This window comes from Protopterus annectens, chromosome 10.part0, assembly GCF_019279795.1.
Source record: "Protopterus annectens isolate FY-2018-M chromosome 10.part0, PAN1.0, whole genome shotgun sequence".
Lineage (NCBI taxonomy): Eukaryota > Metazoa > Chordata > Ceratodontiformes > Protopteridae > Protopterus > Protopterus annectens.
The window spans coordinates 792,020,811-792,040,566 of NC_056744.1; the positions used below are offsets into that span (position 1 = coordinate 792,020,811).

General features: G+C 39.0%; 1 protein-coding gene across 2 annotated transcripts in view; it reads right to left on the reverse strand.

Moving 5' to 3' along the window:
• Positions 1-19,756, reverse strand: part of LOC122813347 (putative ferric-chelate reductase 1) — an 817,655-nt gene that overhangs the window by 61,456 nt on the left and 736,443 nt on the right. The gene's annotated exons all lie outside the window — the stretch shown is intronic.

A 19,756-nucleotide genomic window follows, 5' to 3' on the forward strand; every position in this document is an offset into this window, starting at 1 on the left:
TTTACCCCAAAACCAGTCCATCCCTGTGTTGTGTTTTGCATTAGCTATATTGGATTAAATTTATTATAAGAATCTGATTTCATCTTCTTTTGCTTTTTGTGATGGATTTTGTGAAAGTTATCACTCTGTTTCCATGCATACTTAGCAATTGTAATCTGCGCATCACTTTGGTTCATGGCAGCCAATAGCAACAGAATCTGGGGGCCTGTTTCAGGAGGAACATTGAGATGGATTGGCCTACCACTGCAGCTCCTTTTAAAGGAAGACCTGTGAATTCCAGGGCATGATTAGGAGTGATTATGCAGTGGCAGATTTAGGCATGGGCACAAGGGCAGGTGCATCTTCCCTAAGAATCCTGTCACCAAATGCACCCAATACATCGGAGATGCGATTGGAGGTTGTAGTCAGATGATTTTTTTTTTTTATTAGCGAACCTCCTCCAACTGCATCTCCATTATAATTTAGGAGCATCGGTGAGAGCTGTCAAGTAATTGTTAAGTACGCTAACCTTTTGTCAGAAGACAATCTAAAATAAAAATACCAAACAATCCTGAAACTGGCCTTCAAGTGTGAGGTGATCTGCATTTAGGTAATTTTCTAAATAACTGACCGGGGATAGTGATTTTAGTTCTCCCCTTATGGGTTAACCTTTAACACGTAATCTGTAATTAAACCGATAAACATGCGCAGTGTATTTTAGTTCCTACAGAAAAATGTGTATCCACACCACCTGCACCAAAGCTGTCTAGAGCATCAAACAAGACACTCCCACCCCTTTTCTTCTTCTTTTTTTTTTTTTCAACTTATTTCCTTTGTTCAGGGTTTGTAAAATTAGAGTAACTTGAGTGACTGGATTAAACTATCCCTTTGTGCTCTCTGGCTTCACTTTTACTTTTTTCTGCATTAGGTTTATTTTTAAATTTCCAAGACTAAGTTGCCTTTCTTAAACTCTACTGAATGGAAATAAAGTTAGTAAAAGTTGATGCAGTGCACGTACGTGTGGAGAGATTAAGAAACCTGCATCAGTTGCATACTAAACAGAGCTCCATCGTGCTGCTTGGGACTTCATTTGTTTACTGGAGCTATATAAAACAGATTATCCTCGTACAGTTTGATTTGACTTTGCAGGTGTGAAAGTCACAAGGTGAAAGGTGAGGTGTGAGGAGGTGAGTGGAGATGAAGGTTAGAAGCTGGCATAAAAAATGAGAGGAGGACCTTAATACCCATGCAGTAGAAAAATAAGAGTCTATATCAGTTCAACAAAACAGCACATCATCGAATACAACCTCGAACTTCTAACCAGGAAATCTAAAAACATCGAAAGCTCAGGACAGCGAATTTTTTCCCTGGGAAAAAATTCACTATTCCAAGAAACACACACACAACACAAGCACACCAAGAAAACAGCAATCCACACACATACACTTAAAATCCTACATATGACCCTACACTAAACTGTACATACAGTACTATCTATCCACTATCCTTAACCCAAACCCTAACCCTAAGGTCCATCACTATCGCATACTCATCTCACCCGCGCCCTAACCCTAACTCACATACCCCACCCTAGCCCTAAAGTCTATCACTATCGCACACTCACCCGCGCCCTAATCCTAATTCACATACCCCACCCTAACCCTAAAGTCTGCCACTATCGCACACTCACCTCACCCGCGCCCTAACCCTAACTCACATACCCCACCCTAACCCTAAAGTCTATCACTATCGCACACTCACCTCACTCGCGCCCTTACCCTAACTCACATACCCCACCCTAACCCTAACGTCCACATAATTGCACACTTACCAGAACCCAACCCGTAACTTTCCACCACAGTGCTGAAAACAGCGAAGCCACAGAAACGAACAACCAAATTCTTTCCCTAGGAAAAAAATTGGTTGTCTGCAGCTCCGCTATTTTCAGCATTTGCTGTTTTTTGTTCGATATTAGACCATTCAAAGTATTAACACTTTGATGATCTAATATAGACACGAAAAATAATGCTAAAAAAGAGCATCATCCAAAGTGTGTGTCTACCCTTAGGTGAGGTTCAAGACACCTCAGCTACAGAAGAAACCAGATGGACTATTGCATCCTTGTATATGGTTCATTTGTCTTAAGACACAGATGTTGACAGCAGATATGCAACATAGAAATGGCAAAGCTGTGTGTGCCATTTGTAGCTAGATACCAGGAGACTCAAAGGCTATCCATAAAAGCTAGAGTGCCTCTCTGTAAAACATGCATTGCAAGAATACTGGGGATAACAGTAATGTTTCCGTGTCATGACACAAATAGCTGCAGCTGGATTTATACAGTCGATCAGGTGGAGATGAGTTAGTATCGTCACTAAGTCAGGGTGGTCAAATGCTTGTCGCAATTGAGACCTATCAACTCTCTGAACTTTGGAAAAACTTCTCTATTTTAGGCCTGATTTACCCCAACACAGGGCGTCCCTATTTTTGGAGGCCAAATGCTGTCAATAAATATGCCAATTGCTCTTTCTGATTATATTTTGCATTTTCCAAATTCTGGATGTAAAAAAGTGAAGTTTAAGTGCTTAGTGTTTTTCATCCTTTCAGTGTGACTTACATCATGTTTTAATCGGGTTATCTTTTTACTGTAACTGTCAAATTCCCTCCAGTTGGGGCTACACTCCTTGCTCTAACTTACCACGTGATAACTTGGTAAGCATTTGTTAGCTCATGGTATCCTTACTGCATGGTTTTCTGCAATTCGTCATATGACACAGATTAACACAAGACCCACTGACTATCCTCCTGGGAAGTGAAGAAATATAAAGTTTGTGTTTTATGGGTATGTAGGTTGTGCTGCACAACCTGTTGACAAACCCTTAAAAAATAAAGTTATAGTTCTTCACTTCCCAGAACTGCTCTTCTTCTGAATGGAATTTTATTTTAAACTCAGCACGGAAATCTTCACTGTAAACCGATTGTGTCTTCTTGTGCGACACCTGTTTTATTTTTTTCAAATTAGTTTTGTTCATCATAAACGTATTCCACATGCTCCCTACTAGAAAGGAGAAGGCATTATCCTGCACCGCTACACTGCAATCACAGAAAACTTAACACTCAAAGGCACTATTTATATGCTCACTTTCAGAGAAATGCTCAAACAACACTTCCAGACTCAGAACAGCTGTGACAAGCAAATACAGTATAAGGTTCAGTAATAGCTACAAATCAAAGTAAGAAGTATGCTTAGAAAAAAAAATGTATTAACTTTATTTTATGTCCTCAAAATAGCTGGTACCAAAGTTGTGTGGACTGAGACAAAATTCAAGTGAACTTTCTGTGAATAGCAGTGCATTGTGGAAGTGCTATAAAAAGACATTTTTAACCTGCTTTCAAGGAATTGTAATATAAATATTTACAGTCTGTGCATACATTTATCGGTATTGTACATACACTAGTAGCCAAATCCTGCTGGTATAATTCTAGAGTGTTTGCTGGAATGGAGAGTCATATAAAATCTATAGAGTAAAAGTGTTGTCATTTGAATTATTATTAGATAAAGCTAGCTATAAACAGTTAATGTCTTGTGTAAATGGTAAACTGTGGTAAGATATGTTGAGCATCTATATAGAATTTCTGCTGCCCTCTCCCTCTCCCTCTGATCTTATGATATGATGCTTGTAAAAGTTTTAAAACAGAAGAGGAGGGAAAGTGAAAGGAAAGGAAGAAAGAATGAGGATCTATTTGGCTAGGCTGTGACTACATGAGCACACTTGAGGACATCTACTCAGACTTGACCTCAAAATCTGATTCGTCTACTCTTGAAGTGCCTAGTCTTCAGTGAGGTTGCACACTGATGACAACTATTTTAGACAGATCTAAGTGTTTGCACCTTCTACATTTATAAAAAAAAGTCATAAGAGGTGGTGTCACCTCTGACACTTATTCAATGAGTGCTAAACTGAGTCTCCTGTAGTGCAAAACAACATATTTATTTATTTTATTTTACATTTGTTGACCGGGATAGTCCGACTGGATGCATGTCCATTTTCAGCGAAGGCCCAGGGAGAAAAGCTCCAAGGGTAAGCAGATACAGCATTACATAATACCAGCATTACATATTACAAACAGACTATTTACAGTGATTACATAGGTAAGCAAGTTAAACAAATTCCACAGGTAAGAGTTAATCCCGAGCCTAAATCAGGATTAAATTAAATTATACAGTAAACTGGTTAACAGATGTTTACACATTCTAGGGAGAGTTAGCCAGGCTTGATACATTGACATGGCCAGTGATGTAAGGCATTGCTAGTGAAGTAAGCCAGTGCAGAGATAAACATTTCCTGTAGTGCAAAACAACATTCAGCTGAGCACAGTTGTGGACACTTCAGCACAGTGTGGATACTTGTGCAGTGCTGTTCTGTACACTTGCACATAATTTCCATATATGTCTATTGTAGAGCTCTGCTTTTGAAATAGGCGTATTATGCACAGGCCCCATTTCACTTATTTGCCTGCTTTTGGGGCATCTGAGCCAAACTGCTAGTGAACTGTAAACTGACCCATTACCTATAACTGCCTGTTGTGACATCCAAGCCAAACTGATAGTCACTGTTTTTAGTATCCATAAGAGCAAATTATTAAGCACTCTGCTGTGTGCACCAGTTGTTTGTGTAACAGTTGTGTACTGCTGCAGACACAGTCACAGATGCTTGTATACATCTGGTACGTCTGCTGCTGCTGAGTACAGTGCTCATAGTATCTCTATACAGCTGCTGTTGCTATAGGTATTCTGTATGATGTCGCATTTCACTTATCTGCTGTTGTATCATCCAAGCCAAACTGATAGCTGCTTTTAGTATCCTTAAAGTTCTTGCCACTTTGCAGTTTTCTGTTTTCCTCATCTGTTTATAATCACATTGCAATCGAAAATCTGCTTGCTAGTCATCATTTGGTATTCACAGATTGTGCTACTGCTACTATTATGCTGTATTTTTACTGCATTTTAACTGCTGATACCAAATGACTGTGATTAGAAACTATTCTAGTGTTGTTGAGTCACTGTTTCAATGTTTTGCACTTTTATCTCTGCACTGGCTTACTTAATTAGCGATGCCTACAACAAACCTCATCAGTGTACTCCTTACACACCAGACTATACAAAACATAAAGTTGCAGTTTCCCATGTCATCATTAGCCAGCATGATAGCATTAGGCACAATGAGGTGAAATATCAACTGTCTCTTCTTCACTGACAGCCATTTGTTTTTTTCCATTAGCTAAGTCTGTATGTGAGAGCTGCAAGCATATACTAACCTTAGAGGCTCTCATCAAAGCTTACTGCTATTACCCACCAGAATGTTAGTAGTGACACCCACGTCACACAGCTGTGCCCTCCTTGTCCAAAACTAGCAAATAAACCATCTTCCACTGAAGTACTTAAGAAATGCCTGCCCATACCGCAAAGACCTCCAAGATGTAGGCTGGGTATATAGGATACTCAGTATCACCCTTACAAGCAAACAGCATCCATAAACATAACTAACATTAGAAGTAGAAAGGGCAGACACTCATCTGGCAAACTAATATTTTTAACACAACAAGGCCAAGCCAAGACATCAGGTTAATCATAGTCAGTGGTGACTTCATAGTTAGATGCACAGATGCACCACTCACTAGGCTGAGCAGGAACAGACTAAGAGTAAGCTGTCTCCCAGGTGTCTGGATCTGCCATGTCATTAGAGTCCTCAAAGCCCTTCTCCCAAGGTACCCATATGACTTGGTCATTGTGCACATTGGAGTGAATGACTTGAAACATACCCCCTTTGGTCACATGAAGAGAGACATTATGGAACTCTCAGAATATGCATCTGATGTTAGTATGAAACTAGTCTTGTGCAGCATCCTACATCATCAACAATGATGCCATAATACAAACAAAGGATTACTGATTTTAGATAATTGATTTTAAGTACTGTCTTAGTGATTGGTGCCATTCAAAGGAGGTCCAATATATATCATACAGGAATGAGATGATTGTCAGTCCTACCTGCTTTGCTATGGATGGCCTGCACCTCTCACCTCATGCCTTTCATATATTAGCTAGAGATTTTTCTTTTTTGTCAAAGACAGTCTCTTTAAACTACCAATATAGTCAGACTAAATCAAGACTACATAAGGTAGCACTACTCAATGTTAAAAGCCTAAACAGTAAGCTGCACTCCTCACAGGCCTTCCTCATCCTCAGTAATATAGATATAGATATTGACATAATTACTGAAACTTGGTTTCAGTGTAGTGATAGCATCCCCTCTGGCCAGGTTTCAGTGCTTACCACTCTTTCAAAACCAATGCCAAAAATTACTATGCTGCTGGAGGGGTAGTGTCCATATTCCTGAGGAGTCAAATCATATCTAGACTCATAATGTATTACAATGATCTTGAACTCCTCTGTATCCTACTTGTCATAAATAAAAATCTATACCACATAATAACCAGCTACCGTACCCCCGCTATGTTGCCTGCAACCCACAAAGAATCTCTAAACAAACTGAAATCTCTTCCCAATGAGCCTAACATTATTCCCCTGGGGGATTTTAACTATTCTTCTGTTGACTGGGAAACTTATACTACCATAAATATGGTGCAGTGCTTCTGAGATTTCATATATGCTAGCTCCCTAGACCAATTAGTTCACGTTCCTACTAGAGGATCATTATATTGGATATAGTCCTCATCAGTATAACCTCATTATGCACTACACCAGTAGTTCCCATATCACTGGTCAGGTTACATCTCAACCAAAGCCACTCTAAAACAAAAGAGTGGTCTTTGCCAGGCTAACACTTACCCATAAGGCTTCAATGCTGCATTGTGTTTAGTGTCTTTGAAGACTTGGTGGTAAGGAATCATACGTCAGTTATTTAACAATGTTAAATTATTTCAGAATTAAAGTTATGTTGTTGTGTCTTTCGGCTTTTCCCGATTAGGGCCGCCACAGTGGAACTCCGGTCCGCTAATGATTGGCAGTAGATTTTTATATGCCGAGTTGCCGGCCCTGACGCACACCCTTCAACGAAGGTACGCCCATTCACACATGTCTCCACACAGAAGACGCTCTAGCTGAGAATTGAACAGGACAACGTCTTACTGTGAGGCGACAATGCTACCACAGCACCACCTCGGCAGTTTCAGAATTAAAGTTATAAATATTTTAATTACGTGTGATACTTTTATTTTATTTTAATACATTTAAATCGTATCTCACAAATGTCCCTTATTTTTACCCCAGAATGTTGCATCATAGCTCTCACTTAATCAGGGACAGACCTTATCAGAATTGGGGACAAATCCATAATCAAGAAAACTTTTTTTTTTTTTAATTTTAGTACTATTAACTTGAGATGTTGACAGAGTAAGACAGTATGACTTCATTTACATCTCCTGAAGTAAAAAAAAGTCTAGTTACTGTCATTTACTTAAGTATAATTCACAATATTTTCTTCAAAGGTCACCAGTTTTACAAGGGATTAAGAGGGACAGAGCTAAAATTTGAGTTGAAATCAGCAATGTTGTTGAAAATCATAGACATTTGAGAAGTAATCAAGCTCAGTGATTGTTTATGTTAGGGTATGCCATCATACTACATGCAGGTATGGGTGGAGCTGACTTATTTGGCATTCTTATAGGGTAGTCTGTTCAGTGTTTTGCAAATTTCTTAACTGTTAGTCTAATTTTGTACTTTTTTTTTCAGCATCGAAAAGGTTAAGTTTAAAGTATAAAAAAAAATGAAGCTCTAAGGTTGGGCATTACAAACTTAATAGTAGTGAAAGGCGGCCACACACATCCAGCAAGGGGGCTACTGTCCCCCTGCACCCCTGTATTATACAGATTTAATTGTCTTGGAGCCCTTTTGAAGGGAGTTGGGGAACTGAGAAGCATTAAGCTGTATGCACTGGTTCGAGCAGTTAAACTTCTCTGTTATAACCGCTGTAGTTGTCATAGTACTAGTCTTCAGCATAACAGCTGATTGAGGTGTGAGTGTGTAGGCTGTGGTACGTTTTTCTTCATTTTTGCCAACCTGGATTTTTTTGGGCGGGGGGGCCAACTGCAACAACAGTGCATCACTTATGTAGGTCCCAGTCAGTACACAGTGAAGTACTAGCATACTGAGATGTGCTGTACCTCCATTGTTATATCAAGGAGCGTGGCAATAGAAACTATGCTTACATATTTTATTTATTTATTTATTTTACATTTGTTAACCGGGTTAGTCTGGCTGAGCTTTTGGCTCATTTTCAGCAGAGACCCGGGGAGAAAAGCTCCTCAGGACTAGAAAACAATTTATTAAATTTTAGTAACATAGTAGTAACAATCAGCTACAGGATCTTACAAGCAGAGACCTGGAGAGAAAAAAAGCTCCTCAGGCAATTCAATTATTCAGAGTATTAACAATTGGCAAACAAGTATGTGAGTTGTTACAGACAAGGTTTTAAACAATTAGCAGAAGAAAATGTGACTAGTTACAATATTATTTAAGCTGCTTAGAGCAAAATGAGTTAATAGTTAGGCAGATGCTTATTTAAAGTTGGTAGGATTTAGTTGTACAGGAGTTTGAAAACAAGAAAGGAAAGTAAGAATGGCTAGTAGAAGATGGGGAGGTAGAGTATAGGAGACAGACTAGACAGGTAGGTTGTTTTGAGACTGTAAGAATTAAGAGTGGTTTGAACTAGAGGAAGGGAAGAGGTAGAAGAGGCAAGCGAATAGTGATAGAGATACATTAACAGTGAGGTGGTGAAAGGATGGCAGATTCAGGGTGGTTGGCTACAGTGGCAAGACCACTTTGTTTTTAGTTATTTCCTTGTGGCTAATTTGAAACTTTTGCTATGCTGGAAGGATTTTATTTCCAAGGGGAGTTGGTTCCAGGATGTAGCTGGGTTATAGTTACAGAGAAGGCAGCCTATTTTGGTTTTGGGTTTGTAGAAGTCTAATAATTCTTGATTTGAGCTGCGTAGCGTCCTAACAGGGGAAAATTTGGATATGATAGCGGAGAGGCTGGGGCAGAAAAAGGGTACATAGAGAATAGAGTGGATGATTTGTAGTTTGTATAGTTGGAGCAGCTGAGGGAATTCTAGCCAGTCTAGTTGCTGTAGTGCTAAGCAGTGGTGTGACTTATAGGTTTGGTTAGCTGCAAATCTGGTGATCTTATTATAGGTAGTTTCAAGCTTGGAAATAAGTGTAGAATTTAGGTTTGTGAATATGTGTCAGTTGTACAGGAGTGTTGGGAGTAATAACGCCTGGGAGAGAGTTATTCGGGCAGTGTTAGTTAAGTATTTCTTGCTACGGAAAAAGTGTCCAAGTTTCTGATGAGTTCTTTTTACCGAGTTAGTAATATGGAGATCAAACTTAAGCTGATCATCTACTGTAACACCTAGCAATTTAGTACTAGATTCAGCTGAGATGATAGTGTTGTTGCAGGATAAGATGGTAAATGTACTTTTGAGTGTGGTGATGTTTTTAGGGGGGAGGAAGAGTAGGAGCTTAGTTTTTTTGGATTAATATTAGTTTGTTATTACTAAGCCAAGTCTCAATGGTGTGGAAGGATGTCTGGGTAGTTGAGTGAAAGTCATTTGGGTTGTCAGCAATGGTTATAACAGTTGAGTCATCAGCATATTGCACAAGAGATGACTGGGGACAAGAGGAGTAGAGCAAGTTGGTGAAAATATTAGAGAGTAGTGGTCCAAGTATGGACGTTTGGGGGACTCCTATTTGTACAGTAAGAGGGGAGGATACTGCAGAGAGCCATTTAACTGATTGCTGCCGGGTAGAGAGATAGCTGGAGAACCAGGAGATAGTAGGGGGAGAGAAATGTAAGTTAGTGAGTTTATCTAGAAGGAGTGGGTGAGAGACAGTGTCAAAGGCTTTAGAAAGGTCAAGGAATAGGCATTATTGTTATCACGAGCTAGGGAGACTGTTGATGAATGATATGAGTGCAGTAGTTGTAGTATGCTTGGGACGGAAACCATGCTGTGTGGGTGTGAGAAGGTTTTCCTGGTGAAGGTAATGCATTACCTGCTTGTGAATGCATTTCTCTAGGATTTTTGAGAGTGGAGAGCGTATGGCAATCGGTCTGAAGTTGGATATGTCTGAGGAGTTGCCCTCTTTGTGAATGGGTAGAGTAAAGAAATTCTTACATACAGTGGGGACATAGGATTCAGAAATGGATCAGTTGATTAAGATGGATACAGGCTAGGCAAGAGATTCAGAGGCAATCTGCAGGAAGTAATAGGGTAGCTTGTCAACAGATGGGGAGCAAGGTTTAAGTTTAGAGAGTAATGCCTTTACATAGTTAGTTGATACTACTTTTAGAGAGAAGGTGTTAGGAGGGTTTGGAAGAAGTATAGCTTTTGTGGGGGTGCTAGTGTTGTTTCGGGGGGGGGGAGAATTTATTATGGAGGTTATTGAGTTTATAAAATGATTGTTAAATTTTTTGGCTATGTCTTTAGGTGCTGCATTGAGACATGGGTTAGGACAGGAAGGGTTTCCTGGATGAAGGGTCTGATTTAAGAGTAGAGGGAGGATTGGCATAGAAGTTTATTTTGTCACAAATACTGATTTTTTTATATATATTATTTCTGAGTTCTTTATATTTCTGAAGAAGAGAAGGGGTCCTAGTTTTAGTCCACATTTTCCAAATCCTATCCCGGTCTTTCATGAGGGTTCTGGTAGATTTAGTGAGCCAGGGAGCAGTATTAGATTTGATTCTAATTGGGCGAAGAGGAGCAAGGGAGTTAAGAATGTTTAGGAATGTAGTGTTGAAGGAGTGGACAGCTTCATCTAAAGGAAGAGTGGTGAGGTAAGACCAGTTAATTTTGGAGAGTTGGTGAATAAAGGAGTTAGGACAGAAATGAGAAAGTGAGCAGGTGGTAATAAATTTGTTAGGTTTGGTAAGGTGGGGAGTATGTCTAGTAACTGTTACAGGGCAGTGGTTGCTGAGGGCATTTGGAAGGGTTTGGGAGTTATGATAGTTTTCAGGGTGGGAGACCAATATCCAGTCAAGAAGACAGCTGGGTAGATAAGATTTATTAATGTAGGTTGGGGTTGTGATTAGCTGCTCAAACCCATGTAGGTTTATACAGGAAGTAGTGTTGGGAGCTTGTATTATAAGCCAATCAATATTTACATCTCCCAGTATAATTATTTCATTGTGGATGGTATGTGAGATGTGAGATAGGATGTTCTCAAGTATGTTAACATTATCACCAGTGGGAATATAGATTGCTGCGACAGTTATGGTGTTGAAACTTTTAAGTTTGAAGTTGGTCAGTAGGAGTTCAGCTGGTGAGAAGGAGGGTAAGTCTAGTGTGGGACTGATTTGGGATATGCCTGTTTATTTTTTTATACATCTGTTTGCTGAAATACTGGGTTGGTTACATAATTAAGTCTAAACCTAAAGAGGCTGCTGTGCATTTAAACATTAAACAGAAAGCATGATTATAATTTCTTCACAGTGCCACACCCTGTCACCCTCGCTGGTACCAATGAACTGCCGGACCAAACTGTTACAGAAATCATGGAGTAAAAAAGAATACACTTGACACATGATAGATCAACTTTGCTACTACTTAGCCCCAGCATTCATCCTGCCTCGTGTCAAGCATACATGTCATTATTTAGTGACTTCAGTCCTCAGTGATTTGCCAGAAAACCACAGATGAGCAGATCAAAACTATTAGGCAGAAATATGGACATTCTACAAAAATCTGGACAGTTGAGACGTATAGTATATACCTACATAGCCAAAAGAAAAAATACTATATATATTTTTTTAGCTGTACTGGGGTATAGAGTTGGCTTTGATCTAAATGTGTTTTAATGTTCATAAGTGTCATTGGGGTAGGGGCATAGGTCTCATCATTTTACTTCCGGAAGCAGGGATGTAGGCAGGCAATATATGTAATCGTGTGCTCTTATTGCTGCCCCACAAACCACCTGTCATTTGAAAAATGGAAACGTTCACCCCTCTCACTATTAACAATTTTTTGCATTACTTTCCCTGTAAAAACATAAAATAAGTTTTTTTTTCAATTTACAAGACTCCTTTTGGAAGCATTAATTTAGATAGTTGTGGACATAGCATGGCTTAAAAAAAACATGTTTTTTTTAACTAATGTATAGAAAATAGCATTTGGTAGAGTACCAAAAGTATGCCTAGCTACACCCTTGTCCAGAAGCAGGCAGAAAGGTCCCAAATCAGGGATAATTTTTAAAATGTTAATACTGATGACAAAAAACTGACCTATAAATAATGCTTGGATTAGCATGCATTTTCTGATGTAAATTAAATCTGTATTTTTAATGATGGAGGAAGAATTTGAACTAAATGTGGGACATCCCTGAAAATCATGGGCAGCTAAGAGGTATGGGTGGAGGCAACAATTGTTAGAGTGTGCAACCACCAAGAGAAAACTGTGACAGTCTGGGGATTGTTTCATAAGCATATATAGGGTCATGGATGTAGCCAGGCATGCACTACATGCCTTACAAAAGGAGTTTTGAGTAATGTTATTTTGTTCAGCTTAAAGACACTGAATACCCCATCCTTAAATATTTAATATGACTGTTTCTGTGCCAATGTGCAAATATATATAACAGCCAAGCAGAAAGATAAATTGACATGATGGTTAAGGTGTTCTTCTCCCATGCACAAAGTACAAGGTTTGATCTTCACTCCCAGTAAGAACTTCATGAATTGAAGAAATATCTTTTTTTTTTTTTGAGGGCGGGATCTATGCCTGGCATACAGTGCACTGTCAGACCCCACTCTCATGGACCTCTTGCATAACCACAAAACAAACTGCACCAGAATTACCTGTTATAAAGATTTAAACCTTGCCTGTGATATAAATAGGATCTGCTGGAGAGAAAGGTATGTATCCCAGAGACTACCCTGTTTATGGAACAGGCTCACCATCCATGTGAAGCAGAGTTCATCCCTAACCCTATTCAACTGCAACGTGGACAACTGGATGCAGAACAGGAAATTCATCCCTGGTTTGGTACCTATGTCTCTAATGGACACAGGCAACCTGTAAATGGTTCATCTCCCAGGCCCCTGCTTACACTTATCAAGGGTATCAGAACTTGTCAGAGATTTGGGATGCATGGCTAGGCTTAAAAAGGTCCTTGTGAGTGTTAGTCTAGTAAACATCTATGAGCCTATAACAAACTTTTGTGGTTTTATTATTGTGATTCTCCAAGAGTTTACACTTACCTCCAAACACGCCTTCTAGAGTTTCAGAGTGCAGTATATGGGAATAGGGATGAATAGGTCCCTCACATTAATATCAGCACCCCCACCACACACATACACACACACACATTCATTAAATCCTGGTAGGCAGGGTGAGTTATCATTGCTCTGAAACCATGTTACAGTGGTTTGTTTGTGTCTTTCGGCTTTTCCCGGTTAGGGGTCGCCACAGCGTAACTCCGGTCCGCTAATGACTGGTAGTGGATTTTTACGTACCGGGTTACCAGCCCTGATGCACAGCCTTCAACGAAGGCACACCCCATTCACGTATGCCTCCACACAGAAGACGCTCTAGCTGAGAATCGAACGGGACAACATCTTGCTATGAGGCGACAACGCTACCACAGCACCACCACTGCTTCGTTACAGTGGTGCTCAGCAGAATTTCTTGCTGTCATGTTATAGCTTATGTCAGATTAACAAAAATTAACAATATATGTCTAGGGTGTACAGACAATAACAATATGTGAAAGTTTAGCAAAAATATAACTGTGTATGTACACAGTGCAATATACATTAATATTTATAGAAAGACTATGATTGAAGTATTATCACAGTAAGGAATATTTCCTACTGATAGCATTGCTATTTGTACATTTTAATATTTGTCCTTGCTTACAAAATATTTTCAGTTGTTTTTCATATGTTTTTTAAGTTTATTTCTCCAGGAAAAGCTGTGTAATGCATGGATAAGTGTGACATTCCTTTCTGCATAGATGTTAATGAATTATATATTCCGGATATTCTTACAGTTACCACAGATAGTTAAATTACTGGGGATAATGTAGTGTAAGAGCACAATTCATTTCTAGCAGTGACTAAGACAACTGTGAATAGTACACCACCCAGAGAGAGAAACAGTTTTGTAAAGTAATTGCAACATGCCAAAGCAAAGAACAGATCATGCATTCATTTGTGAAGTGTTTTATATGCGTTCTTTCTTCAGCATAATTAACACGTGTTGTGACCATTGACTAATTCAGTAGTACTTTATATTGTTTTATTTTGTACATTAGATACAGAAGCAGTTAGTTCTTATATGGACATGAGCTGTAGTATGTCAGGAAAAAGTGCTGCCATGTCTTCAGGAGCCAAGCGAGAACTACATCAACAGTCTCTTTTCAATTTTTTTCAGAAAGGCCATAAAACACGGGTAAGGTTCAGTGTCTGACGGTAAGTTATTGTGGGTGACAGTAGCACCAAAGTGCAGGATAATGTCCTATTCTCTGGATAATTATGTTAGATAGTGTAGATATGTATGACACTTTATTTTCTGTGATAAAGTACTTGTCTTGGATTTTGTGACTTAGGGGTTTCGTAACATTTACTAATTCAGTTTTGAAAGGAAATCAGATAATAAATGGAAAATGAACTGAAAGATCTTGTACTTTAAAACTTTGGTCAAGGAAGGAACTCGTGTGAGATGAAACATTTTAGTAATCCTTGTTGTGTACTTTGCATTTCTTTTGTGGGTTTGCAGGTATCCAGTGTATAGATTGTGTTTTCCTGTGATTTATTTTCTTGTTAGTAAAACTTGTTTCTGTAACAGTATGCTCTTCAGTGGAGGCAAATGTTGCATTTTATTTTGTAATAATGTTAGGGAAGTTATCATCCTCTTGATATTTGTTTTCATTTTTTTAAACCAGCAGTGAGAGAGTCTTGTGCTTGATGACACAGAAAACACACAATGAATGTAGTGCCATCAAAGAAGTCAGTCAAGGTAGCACTATCACTGAAGTCAGCAGCTCAAGAGATAACCTAGAAAGTGAGAGAAGTACCATAAGTGTAGTCAGTTATGTCATTAAGAAGCATTCAGATGAAATCGGTGACACTATCTGTTCACTGACAGATATTAGTGAGTACATCACATGTACTAATACTGCAAAAAAGGAAAAAGTCATTGTCATAAATCATTGCAAACCACATGACAGTTTCCATTTTCTGCTCAAAGCTTTCACAGACAAAAGAAGAAAATCAGGAAGTTCCCTTCACCAGTGCCAGCTGTCGTGGCTAGATCAGTTTAATTTTCTGGCATATTCGGTGAAAAAGGATGGGCTGTATTGTTTAGCCTGCGTGTTACTTCCAACACCAGCACAAACAGAACGGGCAAAGTTATTCATTGAGCAGGTATACTGTAATTGGAAGCATGCTAAAGCTGATAATCAGTGACATTCGGAATTAGAACACCACAAGAAATCTGAGGCAAAATTAAATGCTTTCAAAATCACAAGTGACAATCAAAGTCAAAGAGTGGACTTTGCAATTTCAAATGCTTCACAGCTGCAGGTGGCCAAAAACAGAGCTCTACTAACCTCTATTATAAAGTGTCTGGAGTACTGTGGAAGGCAAGGGATAGCCCTTCGCGGACATAGAGATAACTGCACATCTGACTGTACTACCAACAAAGGAAACTTCAGATCTCTAGTTGATTTCCGAATTGACGCTAGTGACAGAGACATGCCAAAAGAATGTGACATATATTTCAAAAACAGTGCAGAATGAATTGCTGGAGTGTATTAAAGAATACATTCAACAGCAGATAATAAAGGATATTAAACAGCACCCTCTTGGACCCTTTTATTCCATCCACACATGAAATTGCAGGGTACTTTGTCCGTTACTGGGGCAACAGGTGTAATGAGCAATGTTAACACGCCGTTCCAATGATCGCACTGCTGCCGGTGATGTGGGTAAAGGTTCACTTTGTTTAACAATACATTTCAACTGGAAATTATGACAAAAGTAATTTCTGGATATATTCCCAGCCCAAGAGTGTGAACATTTCTTAATGTATAAGGCTGACTGCATGTGGGAAAGCAGAACAACGTTTGGTATACTGCATTCCCTGTTACTTCCAAAATAGGGTCAAAATGACAGACATTGTCTTTCCAAGAAAAAGGCAGTGCTCCTGTTTAAACCCATGTGCTGATTTGTAATGGTGATCGTGTTAAGAATTGCAAGGGTGTCAGGCAGGTCTTAAAAGCAAATGTGCAGTTTATTCTATAAAAATATGGTCATTCATTCTTTTTCTAAGAAGGCTGTGTCAGAATCTGTATGTAAAGGGATATGTACAGAAAAACTGACTGCAGTTGTCGGAAAGAAGTTAATCTGTTTCCTGAGGTTTTTTCCCGTTCTTACTGCTGACTATAGTTTGGTATTGCAAAACCTCACATTTCTACCAAAATGTTCCAGTTTGTGCATTCAAAAATGTGGCAACCACATTTCATTATTTCGCTTTCAGAAGCAGCCATAAATATGGATGGCTTACTTGCGTTACACAAACGTCTTTCGATCAACTGTTGTAAAAGGTAATAATGGTCATTACGTTGAGGAAGCAATAGGTTATGATAATATGCAATGTTAGGCAATGTAAGTAACATTACAACAGACTTATTCTGTTCTGGCACCCACTTTTAAATCAAAGTATGCGCCGTAATGTTTTCCATTTAGTACACATCAAAAACTCTGCAACATGTGCCGTGTAGTGTTTCAGAATGTGAAAGAACTGTTGCCCCGATAATGGAAAAGTACCAATTGCAGATATAAGCAACTTGGAAAAACTTGGGAGTTGTACTAAGATCATACCTCTCAACCTGGAAACATCAAAAATCTGGACAAGGCCCATGAAAAATAGGTACAAATCTGTACGCTGATTAGCATCTAATTTGCATACACAATTATGTAACCCCACCCACTCCAATGGTGTTGTGGGATACCAACTTTCAAACGCAAACTGAACAGACAGCCAAAATATGGCAGAGTCCCCCTGCAGCCATCCCAATGTCCCATTACCTGGCTCGCCCCATTTACCATAGACACTAAATTGTGCATACAGCTTCACTTCTACAATGATTTGGATTTTATTCTTACATTTTACAGCACAACAATGCAGAAACATTAATAGACATCTGGTAAACAAAACAATACTATCTCACAATGAAAATAGGCTTGGCATTAAAACTTCTCTGCCCTTGAAACTCACATTCATTGAAACAGCATTGAAACCCACACCACATCCAAAGAAAATGCATGTGGCCAGTGGTGGATAAAGATTACCTTTGGGCTATTTTCAAATCCTTGGCCCCTTGCACAGAAAACAAGAAACATACGTGTTATTTTCTTAGATACACCTTCCTGACTGAGCGCATTTTAAATTTATTGTTTATTGTAGGCTGTACTGTAGGCAATGAAACAAAAAGCATGAACCAAACTGCCCAATTTAGAACATTTCCATCATAAAAGTCTACTTCCACAATCCACACCCACACTATAAATAGAATGACAGTAGTGTAAGCCATAGGCATCTTGCACACAGTGTCTCGCACTTTACAATTTCATATTTTTTGGGGGGGGACAAAATGTCAAAAACCAAGGACACATTTTAAACATTGCTTGTATAATTTTTGTAAAGTTGTTAGAATAAAATGTGTTACCACCATGCATTTCACTGGCAAATTTTGAACCCAGGTCCCTATTCACTACAGTCAGAACATACTACTATGCCAAATCAGCAACTTCCTGAAACATAGGAAGACAAACTTAATGGCTATCAATTTAGTGAATTCATTTCTCACTTCTCACCATAGCTCTCAAACTCTTAGTACAAAAAAACCTGGAAAAAGCCAATAATGGGGGAATACAAATTCAGTTCTCACTTCTAACCATAGCTCTCAAGCTCTTAGCACAAAAAGCTGGACAAACAAAGACAACAATAAAATTGGATTTTAAAGAAAATAATGTGAGACGTTCTAATTGTGAGGAAGGGTACAGCTGGTAAAGTACAAGGGGAAGCTTCAGTATGGGAATTGGGAACCAATAAATGTCTTTATTTAAAAACTGGCAAACTGCAAAGTGCTCTCATAATGGCTACTGCAAAGAAAAACAAAATAGTTCATGCCATATATGAGACAAGTGGAAATTAAGCAGTGAGTAGGTACAGCTATAGGGTGGCAATTGCAACAATGGGGCAGACAAGGCAGACTAGTAGTCTTTTGCTGGTGACCTTAGATAATCTGCTAGACAGGCAGACAGATAGATATTCCACAGATAGACATATATTGTAGGTGTTGAGCCGTAGGAACTCATGTGGAGGCAATCTTGCAGAAAAATACCATCCAAACATAAGATATATTTATTTTGAAAACAAAATTGCCTGTGTTGCTAGATAACTAGTGGCACCCTTACACACATGACACAAGCACACAATGGCTTCTCTACGCAGCAAGGAAAATAGAAAACACACATACCTCAGTCTCGGTGAGGAACGGCTTCTCTGACTGCTGCCCTTGCAGAATTAATTGCATATTTAACATAAAAAAGTAGTAAGCTGGTAATATTGCAACAGGGAATAACTGACAAACCGACAAGTTCATAGTTACAAGGCATCTCGTACAAAGGAGGACACACTCAGGAGTGCAGAACCCTGGCCCGAAATAATCTGCAGTGGAAAGGCTACTGTGAAACCAGCACTCCACCTACATGGTGTGGGAGTAAAGCCCAACACGCAGTCACTCACACACACAGACAGAAACTTAGACATATACACATGCACACTTTTAATGCAGTGTAAACAAACAGAGCTTTTCTCCCTGGGAATAAAAATCAGACAGCAACAAAAAGTGCAGAAAAATCACAGAATGAAAGAATTTAAAGAAAAGTACCTGAAGAAAAGAATATTGGAAGGTCCGCAAATAGTGGCAAGTATAGAAAAGTTCTACAACAGCTTCATGCTGAATAATATTTAACACAGGAACGGCTAAGAGGTGAACTGAAACCAAAAGATAAAAAGTCTAATAATGGTGGCCCATGTTAGCAGGCTCAGTATATGTTAGTTTACAGCGTCCATTGAGAAAGTGAGCAAAACCGATATATACAAAACACAACTGGTAACAATTACACATCCCACTGCTGAGTGTATTACACTCATGGCTGATAGCTGTACAGCGAAAGGCACAATAATATGGCAAGACTGTTGAATTAGAGATTGTGTAAACATTACTATATAGAAGTAGCTGAGAAGCACTGGAAACATAAGCAATAAAGCATTACAGTCATGAGCTGAAGTTTATATCACATGGGATGACCCATTACCAGCAATAAAGAAAGCAAATCCAAAAAATATAGTAGTCCCCAGGTCAGTAATCACTGAAACTGCTGCACCAACAATTAGTGTGTTACATACCATGAGACGTAAAGTCTTAAAATATCAGGATTCATACATAGAACCTAGATCACTGTGGCAGAAAGATACCCAGGTAGTTCCAGTGATACTACTTAACTATGCTATTAGTACATGCCTCCCATATGAACTACAGAAGGCGACAATTCTGGCTACACTGCAGATGCTGAGAAGAGCAGTTTTGGCTAATGTCAAAGATTTACGCAATAATTACTTCATGAACTTTAGTTATGTTCCTGTCAAGACATCCTAAACATTTGGACAAAGTAAATCAACAGTTACAT